The sequence below is a fragment of the Dryobates pubescens genome, chromosome 4 (assembly GCF_014839835.1).
Source record: "Dryobates pubescens isolate bDryPub1 chromosome 4, bDryPub1.pri, whole genome shotgun sequence".
In the NCBI taxonomy this organism is placed as follows: Eukaryota; Metazoa; Chordata; class Aves; order Piciformes; family Picidae; genus Dryobates; species Dryobates pubescens.
Window position 1 is genome coordinate 40,168,551 of NC_071615.1, and position 13,212 is coordinate 40,181,762.

Consider the following 13,212-nt stretch of genomic DNA (forward strand, 5'->3'; position numbering starts at 1 on the left):
TCACTCAGTTCAGTTTGAGCCCAGTTCTGTGAGTGATTGGCAAGATTTTGTGAGTTTCTTCAGACGGTTGTGGAAGGTCATCACTGGATGAAAGTCATAAGGTTCTGTTTCAATGGCTTTTACTGAGGGTTTGAATGGTTATTAATATCTTAAAATATTTTTAATGTGGTATTAAACTGTGTATGTATGTTATGTATGTTGTGTCCTTTGGCTGGCATACAGGAGTCAGCTGAATATCCTGTTGCCAGTTGTATTCTTCATTATTTTTTTTCAATGAGCTAAACTGCAAGTAGGTGTCAGGAAAAAATTAAGTCAGTTTAAAAAAAGGGGGGGGTGGGAGGTAAAGAGATTTCAATTGATCCTTAATTGTTTTCTTTTGGTGTTTTTTTTTGGTGTTTTTTGTTTGTTAACTGTTTACTGAAATAGTTTGCCCACGTCATCAGAAATGGTGATCCCTCCCAACAGTACTGGCGAGGTCTTCACCTTATGCCACAAGAACACGTTGTCACTGTTGTAATCATATATAGCATACAGCCATACGTGTCGTTGTTGACTAACAAAGAATCCTTGGTCTCCCTGTTCCAAGCAGTGCAGGATCTATAGTTGTTCTGCCTTGTGACCTGCAGTCATACAGGTTTATGGCATTTAATTTCCACATGGTTTTAGGGGTGGGTGATAAATATAGCATGGCACTGTGTGAAGTCAGCCTCCTTCTAATTCAGTGGTGAGATCTCAGCAACTTCACCCTGGGCTGCAACTAGTCTCCCTTTTATCAGAGTGCCCTCTAAGATGAGGTGAAGCAAGCTCTGCAAAAGATAGTGCACATTCTGGAAATTGATAAATTAAGAGGATACTGAGGAGGGACATTTGATCATTTCACCTTTTTTAAGACGGAGCATATGCTAATTTTTATCATCTCTGGCATGGAAGTTGAGCCATTCATTTTACCTGTATTCAAAAGGCATTTAAAATAAATCCATGAGAAACCCTTTTGCATGTGCTCTATCAGTTGTATTTATTTGTTGTGCACTGGCAGATGTAAGAGTGATTGGAAATTAAATGGAATTTTATGGGTGTATAAGTGAGTTCTTTCTGAACCAAGAGCTATTCAGTTTGTCACTTTGGGACTTTGAGTTGTGGGGAAAGTGAAAGGTAACAGTTCTGGGTATCGGCTTTGCTTTGTGGTGTTTCATCAGGTGCATAGCTCTCAATTAACAGAATACTATTCATGTGCTTGGCATGAGTGAAATCAATGGCATCTCCAATGTGTATAATTCCACACCTCCTTGCCTTCAGGCTGACTAACTCTTAGTCATACTCTCTGTATTCATGATACGTCCAGACCCTATTATTCTTGTACTTTCTGCAGTGTGCTTCTGTCCACAGTGATGAGCACCATGTTCTCAGTGTTCATTTAATTAATTAAACTTCTCAGTCAGCAGAGAGTGTGCTGGTCCAAGGTTGGCTACAGGGAAATTTATAAGAGTGCAGAAATTTCAGTTCAGGTATTCACTATCATATCCTAACTAAAGGAAGAAAACCAAACACTAGCATATCTAAAAATTAGTATAAGTAACCTCATTAGCCAAAATAAATCCCTTTTTCTTAGCAGCTTAACTCTTAAGAAATACCAACACACATGGCATAGATATAAAAAGCCATAGGAAGTAAGACTGGACGCATAGAAAGTATTTGCATTTTGTTCTTAATTTATGTTTCGTTATAATATTTAAAAACCCCTAAAACTATTGAAAATAGCTTCTGGTAGCTTTTCGAATACTTTCAGCAAGAAAAAGGAAGCTCAAAATTAGATTACTGCAATCAGAAAGAGTTGTTGACATTTCTGTGAAAGATGCAGATTATACTGAACAGAATGTAGTAAGGGATGGTGCTGATGCAACTAAGATGTTTTGTTGAAGATCTCATGATCCAGCCTTCTGCAGTGCATTGATGAGGAGGTTTCAGACTAAATTCCAATTTGTCTCTTGTTAAAGGGAACATATTGATTACTTCTGTGTTGTACCAAGCTCTCAGTGCTTTCCCTTAAAATCAGTATTGCAGCCTTTTCATGGCATTCCTTAATTAAGCACACTACCTTCTTGTCCCAGTCATTAATGTGGAATGCCCAATGCAATAATTCTATAACATGTTGCTAATGCTGCTTCACTGATCACAAGAAGTTCTGCTTAAAGTTCAGAAAGAGAGCACTTACTTTCATCTGGTCTTTTGTATTGCAGGATTTTAGTTTGCAATGACATTTCCAGTCGGGTTCAAAAGCTCAGTCAACAGGACTAAACGTCCTTCTTAACTGCAGTGTGCTATCATTTGTACGTCTTAGGTCTGGTGAGAGGCAACTTCTTCCCTGAATGATTAATGTGTTAAGTGGGGGATGGGGTTTTGCTATGACTAAGGTGTATTTAAATGATTAGACTGAGATTCTCAAAGGACCCAAAGAGTTTCTTGAAGAGTAATTTTGAGTGCTTAACTGCATTCAAGCAGTCATTCCGCTGTGCATGCTCCAGGCCTGATCCACAGATTTCTAGAACTTGAGTTTAAAATTTGAGAAGAGTTCCCACTGAGTTTTGTGGACTTTTTAAAAGGAAATTTAATTTCTGGAAAAGCTTGCTTAAGTCATAATCTTTCATTTGAGACTTAAGAAATGGCCACTGACCACTGGCTTTCTGCATGCTAGATGAGTCCAGATGGAGAGAAACAACCACCCCCCTAGTAAGTAATGGCCCTACTTTTGTATTTCCAGTTTTCTGAGCTGTGATTGCTAAGTGTCATCAGAATTGTGAAGAACTTTTCTATTGCTGTTATTTCTTTTGACAGATTAATTTCTTAGAAGAGTTTAATTTCATTAGTTTCTGGAATATTACAGAATGCAGCACCATTTTTCAACTTTGATTTAGAATGAGAGCCGTGGAAAACTCCAGCTAATGTGCTGAGAAAGTTAGCATCATTTTAGTAATTCCTTTAGTTTGATTTTGCAGTACTGAAAAATTACGAAGACAAATGTTTGACAGAGTAAGTAGAAATGTGCATGTCTTTCCTACAGTCACTATCATAAATCTGTATCTCCACTTGCTGATTACGGTGGCTAAATCATAAATAAACTGAATAAAACCTGAAACGGACTTAGGACTACGGAAGTGACTTGAACTCAAATAAAGAATAGTAAGTGGGGTAGAAAAAGGAATGCCATTATGTAAATTGTTAGTTTTTGTTCCTTAAAATCTCAGTATTCTAAAATCATACAGGCAAAGTATAGGAATAGTTTTGTTAATGAAAACTTGAAAAAAAAGGGATTTCCATAGTGTACAGAATCCCCATTAAATTTTGTTTTCATTACGTTTGGTATCCACAGGTATCTGGATATAAGCAATCTTACTTATTAGTGATTTCATCCCTCATCAGTGCTTTTTCTGTTCATTCTAATTTTTTAATTGACCTGAAAAAAAACAGATTGACTCCCTCTGGTGGTTGAAATCCTATCTCTGCATCCCGGAGGGAGCCTTTGAGAGATCCCTTCAGTCTGGAGAGCACAAATCATGAATAATATTTTCTAAGTCTAGTGTTACATCATTATAGAAAAACAGCAGTGACTTTTCTTTCTGTCGTAGAGAGTTCAAGGTAAGTGGTAAGTTGCTTTTGCTGTCTGAAATATTTTGAATTTAGGGCAGATGTTTACAGCATGTGTTTTCAAGGAGTCAAAGAACACAGTCAAAATAAACACAAATTGAACACAATAGGATTGAAATAATTTACTGTGATGAAAAGAGAAAAAACAGGTAAGGATAAATTTCAATAGGTAGTGTAATAGTGATGATGCTAAGTAGTATGTCTCACATACCTAGCTTGGGATTATTTCTTCTTTTTTTTTTCAGCTCAGAAAGATTGGATTTTAGAAGTACCAATCTAAAAGTTTACCTTTGCCAAGTATCTATTTTTTATCAAATGGAAAAGTTCTGCAACATTTAGACTGCAGCTGTGAGCCTGGGATGTCTGTCTCTTTTCTTTCAAGTAGTTCCTCCAAATCCCACATGGCAGAATATGAGAGAGAGACTTTTTGTGATTACTTACTGCAAATGGTTATGATTTGGATCTATACATTACAAAACCACAACTGTCTTCACATTAATGAGACAAAAATACAGAAAAGAATCCTGGAAGTCTGGCATTTCCTTGCTTCTGACTTCATAGTGCTTTTTGTATACTTTATGTAATCTCTTTTACTGGAGTGCCTGCCTTATGTAATATCTTACTAATGGAAATGAGGCCATCTGCATGGTAGTCAAGGTTATTTCCTGAAAGACATACTCTCTCTGCAGCAGAAAATAGATTAAATCAAGACCTTTCAAACCTTAATAACCCTTTCATCAAGCTGAGAGAGGTCTTCCTGAGAAAATCCTTACTGTCTTTATAGCAGTCCATCTTCTCTGTTGACATTGTTGTCCATCCAGCTTTGGGCCTTGACTGCTGCATAATATTCCCATCAGCTATATTGCCATTGTTTGTCCCTTTTCATATTCTACCACTCAATTCAATTCTGCAGTATCATAAACTCTACCTTCTTTCATTGTCTGTGCATCGTCCTTAGGACTGTATCAAACTCGATGTGGCTCTGGGCAACCTGATCTACATGGAGGTGTTCCTACTTACTGCAGGGTGGTTGGATAAAATGACGTTTGAGGGTTACTTCCAACCCAATGCAATCTGTGAATCTGTGTGAATCTTTCCCTTTCATTTTCCCTGCCTGTTTCCTCTATGCATGCCGTAATCTCTTCTGCTGCTAGGTATCAGGTCCCACAGGTGGACCTCTAAAACCTGGTAAGCCAGTCATCTAGTAGTATTTATTCACTTCATTTCAGTCACTGTGCGAGTATACTAGGTGTTTTATGTGAGCAGAGGAAGACAGACTCCCCCTGAGTATGCTGCAGAGCAAGGGAGCATGGTACAAAGGGAAGCAGAATAGGAGAAGTTCTATAATATACATAAATACATATTTTCTAATAAACATCTGCAATTGTTAATTTTGCATAGGATACATAAGAATTTTATTTCTGAGCTAACATAGTTGGCAGTATTATGTTGCCAGTCTCTGGCTGGCATCTCATTTCTCCTTAGAAACATCCTTTATTGTTCTCATTCTGTTGGATTTCCCCCCTCCTCTGTGCAATATTTCTGTTCAGTCCTCCCTTTTTTCTGTGCTTGGGATCAAAACCATTTGTTGCCTTGTGCTTGTCAAAGATCAGAATATTCTATAAATATGTATTTAAAACACTGGAGTAGAAGAGGGTCTTCCTTGATTTCCTGAGTATAAAACAGAGGTCATGAGCTTAGTAAGCTACATTTACATGATGGGGTTTGCTGTGCAGTAAAAAAGAATTAAAAAGAAGCCTCTAAATATTGTAACATCTTGAGGAGCACATGCAGCTCCAAAAAATGATTAAAAAAACCCCCTAGGAACTGGAAAATATTCTTTTTTGATACCTTTTTTGTGTCAGTCATCTTTTGCCAACAGTTCCTTGGAAGATTTGCGCTGTATCTTACCTTCCAAGGATTTCATATGGAGCAGTGGCTGTCACATCCCTGAAATAGCAAAGCTATTTGGGGATACATGTTCAGCAAACCTCTACCCACTGTTTAATTTGCCTGGAGCATGCTGGCCTGTGATACTTCGAGATACACCTGCTGGCACGTCCAAATGGTAGCTGGTAGCTGTTCACCTTTGATATTTGCACTTCAAGGAAGAGCTTTTTCCACTCTCCTCTATCTCTGTGTCCTCCATTGAGGATTAGAATAGTGATTTTCTCACTTTTGGCAATTATTCAGCAGGCATAAACTCAACATTACTACCAACATGCCTACAGCATTCACAGGTAGAGAAGAGAATAAAGAGAATCAAGTGAAAATCATATTCTGGATGCATTTGGTACCGCTTGTAGCAGCCTCATGTTGTCTCTGGATGGGGAATGTGGATAAGACGACTCTAGAACCCCTTATGCTGTCCTTTCAGTCATCCTTAGCAACCTGGGGGACTTTGTGTACTGTGTTAATGTATAATAATACTGATAAAATTAAAAGCATGTGGCCTTTCATATGTGTGTGTAGCATCTATCATTATGCCTGTTTTCAAAAGAGGGGTGAGAGGAATCTGTTGTATCATGTCTGCTCTTTGCTTTTGCTAGTGGAAATATGATAGGATATGTTGCAAGTATTATGTAGGTGTGCAAGTGCATGCACACATGCTTTCATTTAAATTAATTAATTTTAAAGCTTTAATAAAGTGACCATCAGGTAGTGATGGCACTTACTGATTTGGTAGGTGCAGCAGCAACTACATTGAAACTACTTAGTTCTGCAACCACTAAGTGGTGCTGCCCCCAAGTAAAACTTAATTTGGTCTCTTCAGTATGATCTCACTGACAGTGGTACTGAGTACCTCTGTGCAAGAGAATGTTGTATTACAGCCAAAAGAATGTTATATTACATCCTTCCCTGTCATTTCTCATGCATGCAAGCCATGCGTTGGGCACATGGTCAGTTAGACTAACCCCATACTATGTATCAACAGCATAATTAACACTGGTATGGTATCATTATTTTATGGTAGAACCAATATGTCACAGACTTTGGAACTGAGAAGAAAGGTACATAAGAATTCTACTTGTTAAATTGTATGTGCATTTATGTTTGTCCTGTTTCTGTCTTGCCCACAGCAGTGGTATCTTTAATTTAGGTTATGTAGATTCCTTATATCAAAAGGACATTTTCCAGAAAGCAAAAATATGCTTGTGTGCTGATGGGTGTTGGGAATGTGTATGTAAACGTTTGCCCAGATGAAATATGAGTAAAGTAATTCAGAAACCCAAATATAGCTCAGCTTGGATTTCTTGATAACAGATCATCCCAAGTTGGAGTTTAAAAGCATTTCATATTCTGATGTGATTTACTGGGTGCATTTGCCTTTATTCCTGTGACAGAAGTGGTTGGCCTGATATTCCCATGGACCGTGGCAGGCTCTTAAGTAGAACGTTAACTCAGCTGTTGAGTACAGAAGAAAGGGCAAACAGTGTAACAGTGAAAAACTTCTTGGCTGTAACAAATTAGATGGCGTTTGTGTTTGTTATGTCTGTTTGGCTCAAAAGTCTATTTGCAGTGAAGGAATCTGATTTTAGTAAATCAATATAATAAAGGCTTTGATTTTTCACAAAAGTCAGCTAGCTGTAACTTCAAGTGTTGGTATTTCAAGGCCTCTCACTGATATTTTTAAAAGTTTGTGGTTGTTTGAGTTTCCTTTCCAGGCCCTGGGGAAATAAGAGAATGGTAAATTGAAGCCCAGATCGCTGTTTGCATTTATTTTACTTCTCATTATGACATGTATGCAAACACTTGAAAGAAATAGGGAAAAGGTATAATCATGATAAGATCCCTTTTATGGAACAAAGAGGAATACATTTCTAGCCTAATTTATTACACTTCTTCTAAATACTGTAAACTCAGTTGAGTGCCTCATCAGGTTTGACATTTCACTTACACTTCTGATCCAATGATAGTACTGTTTAAAACAACTACTGACTCTTGAAGGATAATCCAAGAAAATAACTGGAAAACATTTTTTTCTCTTCTGAAATGTGTCTTAATTTCTGGTGCTTTTCCTTCCAAAGCAAGGAAGTTTTTAAAGAACAAATTGCAGTCAGGTACTTAACTGCCATAAAAAATCATCATGCTGCATCTGAGGGGAAAACAAAAAAAGTTATATTTGCATTTGCTGTTTTCTTCCTGCTTTCCTTGCCTGTGAAAACCAAAATTCAGAGTATGATGGTGTACATATCATTAATAAAAAATACTTAAAACATTCAATGAAATTCAAGTGATACTTAAATGCATCCTTTAGCATAATTGTGAGGGTGGAGAAAAAAAATCTACTGATTTTAAATGCTGGAAAAAAAGTTGTCATCCTAAATCTGGCTGCATTTGTCACCATATTAAAATGAGAAGCTCCCCGGGCTGTTTTCTTCGCCCCTATACTCATGAGAGAGGTTCTGCATCAAGCTTCTCAGGTGCCATAAAGAACGCTTTGTCTACACTGAAGTTAACAGAGGAATGACAGATGATGCCACCTGAGAATTGAAGTACAAGATTTTAGCCACCAAAGCTGGGATGATAAAAGCATCCCATGGGAGGTAACCTAACCTTTCACAGTTTATTGATCATTTGACTTGTACTTCAGATGTCACTGGTTATTCTTTAAATTCCATCTTCTCACTTCTGTAGACTGCCATGCAGCTCTTGCTGTGATAGAGCTTCCCCCAGAAAGCCACAAGCCACCTGCTCTGGGAAATGGGCTCCAGATTAGGACATTTTTCTGCAAGTTTGAACAGTGAACCATTGCTGTGGTAGTTTTCATGCCAGACTGCATCCTCTTTAGTCACGGCTATTCAAAACCTCATTGCTGGCCTTATTTTCCCAGCATCCTCACGGTGGATACCTTGCTTCTTTGTTGGCTCTTTATTTATCCTCTAGCCTCACTGCTGCTTTATCAGTGTGCCAGGGCTGCTCTTAGATTAGAGAGTGAGCAATGCTCCTTTAGTCCCACTTCCCAGCACAGAAAGCTCAGAAATTTCATCTTGTCTTGTCTGGTTGGCTGCTCATGTCTTATTGCTTGGCTGGTCCTTTTCTTCCCCATCTCCTACCAGTTACTTTGTGTCTCATCTATCTGCCAAAGTTTCCACCCTACCCTCTGTTCCTTACTCTTGCAACTTTCAGCTTCCAGTGGTATTTTTTTTTCAGTCTTTTTGAAGGGTTTTTTTCAATCTGTGTTCAAAGACACTTATGGCTTCTCAGGTATCAGTGCTTTTCAAGCCCTGAATGAGGTGCCACATAAATCTGGAATATTCTAGGTTTAAACTGGAGAGTAAATGTCAAGCATTGTCTTTATTTAAATAGGAGGAATCTGCCACTCTTCCCACCTTTCCTCTTTTCTGTAAATTCATTAGTGCTCTGGTTATGTTGTGATTGATAGCTAATCCTGCAAAAAAGGAAGGGTTTTCACTTTCTTTGAATGCAGAGGCCAACTGGAGACAGGTTCTTTTACAGTGAAATGTGCAAAACTGTTCTGGTTTGTTTTCATTTTATGAAAAGCATATGAAAACTATGAAAAGTACTGTATAAGTTAATAATAACTTCAGGTGGGCTCTGTTTTGTAGAGCAGAGTTCAAAAGAGTACCACTAGTATAAACAGCTCTCCCATTCTCTCTTTCCTTTGTAATACTTCTGGGCTGAAGTGTGTGCATTTCTTGGCAGAATGATCATCCAGATTTTACTTGTTTTGGTGTGCATTCAGAAATGTGCTTTTATTGCCTAATACTGAAATTGCTAGTTGGAGGAGCTTGTCATCTGTCTCTTGTCAGATGTAATTTTACTTTGGCATTCCAACTTTTGTAGTCTTAACTGCTTCTCTAGTAAAAGGCTGCCTTGGATGACCAAGGCAGAAAGAGCCTTACCAACTTCATGCCCTGTTCCTGTCTTCAGCCTTTCTGTCCAGCAGTGTAACTGAGGAATATTTTTGGTAAAGGGTTAACTTGAGTCCTGCACTCACAACAAAATCACACAGCCCCTCTAATGGAATAAATATAAATGTACCAGATGAGATGGTTTGGTAAGCAAGTCTTCTTTATTGCATCTTAAATAAAGAATGGTGACTCTTCAGCTGATTGCAGCATATCTTGTTCAAGTGCCTGTTTTTAAAGATGGCATAAATATCTACCAAGAAAGGTAGCTTCCAGCAAAAAGAGAAGATTGCCCCTCTTGGGAGATGATGGTAAGAGAGTGGATGCTCTATTTTCTGTACTTTCCTTTAGCACTTGTGATTCAGAAGATTTGTGTATTCTAATACACGAGAAAAGGAAACTAGTCATGAGAAACAAAGCTTGAAATGCCAACTCTTAGTGAAAGACAGTTTTTTCAGTGATTCCCATTTTAAAGAATGGTTTCAAAAAGCAAAGCCTCAGGGTTAAAACAAGCTCTTTAACCTCTTTTTGTATATGCTTCAAGCATCTAAATCTACCCAACAAGCGTGTCATTTTGCAAGTGTCTTATTTTCTTTCCACAGAATGCACTGTGGGAAGCACCATCTATGGAATATAATTGATACAGACGCTCTTCTGAGACTTATTTTTGTTGTTATGCTCCAAGATAAAGGCAATCAAATGTGTAAGGCAAATAAATACATACGCCTTTTGCACTGCATTGTAGCTGAAAATGAGTATTTTTCTACTCAAATATTGGTGTATTTCCTGTAATCACCAAGCTTTCAGTAACATTTCAGCCTACTATTGTGTTCACCACAGCTTACATGAGCTCCAAGGGTTTGTCTTTGTATTTAACCCTAGAGAGGAATCCCTGGCTTGCTCTGCAGTCAGCAGAATCTCTTTCAGACCACAGTGGAGAGAGTGCTCTGAATTGTGCCTGCTACAACCTGACTCCATTGGTGTTACTGGAAATTCTGCAAAAGGTGGCTCATTGAAGTGAAGTCAGCCTTTATCAGTCTCTGATTAATAGTTTTTTCATTATCTATCCTTTTTCTCTCTTTGGCTAATATCTTGATGAATATTGTTGTTAAGGTTTTAAATCTCGCTGCTTCTTGTATTGTTTGGATGTTGAGGGCATTGGTTAGGACATTGTTTTTCTACCTGAGAAATATAAATATATGTATAGAGGGAGTGAAAAGACATAAAAAGTCCTGCATCACCTTTGCTCTTTAAAACTTGCCTTGGGGTGGATGCTTCAGCTAAATGGCAAAGCTCTTAAAAGACACTAATTCTGATTGTTTGCTCCATTACACACTTTTCATACTGATGTAACTCCATGAGGCTGCTTTCTCCTCCTTGTGAGCTGCTAACAGGAAAGTAGAATGTATATGGCCTGTGCTGGTAGTGCAGCCTAACAGACAACAACAAACCATTCAGCTTGGTGATTTTACAGTTACTTGTTTAGAACAACTTTGTTGATGAAATTGACTTTTATCCAGTTAGCTCTTAGTCTTACAGTTTTAAGGCAGTAATTATCCCCAAAGGTCAGTCACTGTTCTGTCAGCAGTTAGTGTTGGCGGTAACCTTCCTGTGAAGCGAAATTTATGCCAGGAAATAAATTCTTGTCTTTGTCAGTAAACATTGGCATTTAAATGACATGAAAAATTATGTATTAATTCCAGTGGATTTAAGTCTGTGGAACTGTCCTCATGTTTATTTTCTCCCACATTAAGGAATGAGGTAAAGTTGAATGTGATGAAGTAGATATTCCAGTGCTACTTGATAACGCATATATTAACAAGCAGAGCCTGATTCCAGTTGTACATTTTCCTAGTAGTGGAAAGAAAGTACTGTTAGAAAAATCCAGAGGCCTTCCTTCATGGGAAATACTCTGAAAGTAAAGGAGTGGGATGCTTGTCAGAGATTCGAAATTTAGTCAGCCTGAATCTCCACGAAGACCTGTAGGGCTTGATTTGTAGCCAGCGTCTGCAAACTAAATTGCAGGGTTCAGTTTGCAAACACTCTTGTGAACCGAACTCTTTCAGGGTTCAGTTTGCAAACACTATTGTGAACCAAACTCTTTCAGGGTTCAGTTTGCAAACACTATTGTGAACCAAACTCTTTCAGGGTTCAGTTTGCAAACACTATGGTGAACCAAACTCTTTCAGGGTTCAGTTTGCAAACACTATTATGAACTAAACTCTTGCAGGGTTCAGTTTGCAAACACTATTGTGAACCAGCCCCTGCAGGGTTTGCTGAGCTCCAGTTACTATTATTGTTCCTAGTAAGGCTTATTATCCTGTCACAGAAGATGTAAGAAAATCCATCTCTCCACTTTAAATATGATAAGCTTTTGTCACCTACAATGCAATAATGGTAAAAATAGAAGAGTGCTGATGATAAGATTGTGACTTGCAGGCAGTGAGCTGTTGTCCAAGTAGAGGAGACTTATCTGGAGGGCCAGTCAGCCTACACCGTTTGCTGTCAGTTTGCTGATTGCCATTTCTCTCCAAGTTTGATGAAATATTCATGTCTTTGCTCTGCTCTCTGCAAGCACTATTGATTTCTTGTATAAACGCAGGTATATTTAGTCTAGACAAATGGAATGTGGATTGCTGCTGAATAAATGGGATGAAAGGCTGGGGGTTTGCCGGTCCATTTCTCTTGGTCTGTGGCAATTATTTATAATCAAGAGTAGTTTTTGTACGTTAAAGGTGATTTTTTATAATTTAGTGGATTAGTCTCAGAACAAAAGTAAGCACTTAGACACAATCATTCTGTTGGGATAGCAAGTTAGGAAGGCAAATTATACTCTGAGGTTTACAATCACAGTTACTAGGATTCAAAAACCAAACCAAAACAAAAAAACCACACCAAGCAACCAACCAAAAACCCTAGAAAATTGTGTGTTTCCAGAATCTTGAGAAGAATATGATCAGTGAAAGAGATTTGTTGTTCAGTCTCTTCTTTTTATAAAACTTTTAACTGATAGATTTAATCTTACAGTTAGAATTCAGGTTTTTTTTCATCTGCTGCAGATTCAGCTTTTGCTGCTTTAGTTTTACTGCTTCTTAGTAGACTATTTCTGTTTCATTTTGCTTTTCTCCTTGAAAATAAATACAGCTGTAGCAGAGCAGATCTTATTCTCTACTCGTTTCCAGCAGCATGTTTGTTCTCAGTTAGTAATCTTATTTTCTAATGAAGATAGTAGAGCAGTAGAAACAGCAGTGAATGTGTTTGTGTTCCACTGTCCTCTCGTGGATGGAATCAGAACTGCTGAGCTTTAGCACAGACCCTAAGCTGCTATTTATTTTCTTCTTGTAGAAAAGTTGATTACTAGTTTGTTGTTCTTTTGAAGCAGATAGAGTTACACTCTGTCTCTTCACTTAATGTGGAAACCTGACCTTTACAAGTATTGTAGTGAGAATCATCAAATCTCTCTCCTCTGCTGCTTTGTAGCCCCCTCATTTAAATTCAGAGGTAGAAAAATACAAGATTCTTCATTAAGTGTTTAGTGCCAGATTAATCATATATACACCATTGCTGCAGCAAATTGGAATATTTCAAGATGTTTTCATTTTCTTATACACCATATAAAGTGTACTGTGCTTAAACCAGTCCAAGCGTGGTGGTCACTTTTCAGAAAGCTGTATTAAAGCTTTTCATTTTGTGTGCC

At 37.9% G+C, this 13,212-nt stretch overlaps 1 protein-coding gene across 13 annotated transcripts in view; it reads left to right on the top strand.

The window, feature by feature from the left end:
• The window catches only part of HDAC9 (histone deacetylase 9), a 471,044-nt gene that overhangs the window by 232,586 nt on the left and 225,246 nt on the right, over positions 1-13,212 (top strand). The gene's annotated exons all lie outside the window — the stretch shown is intronic.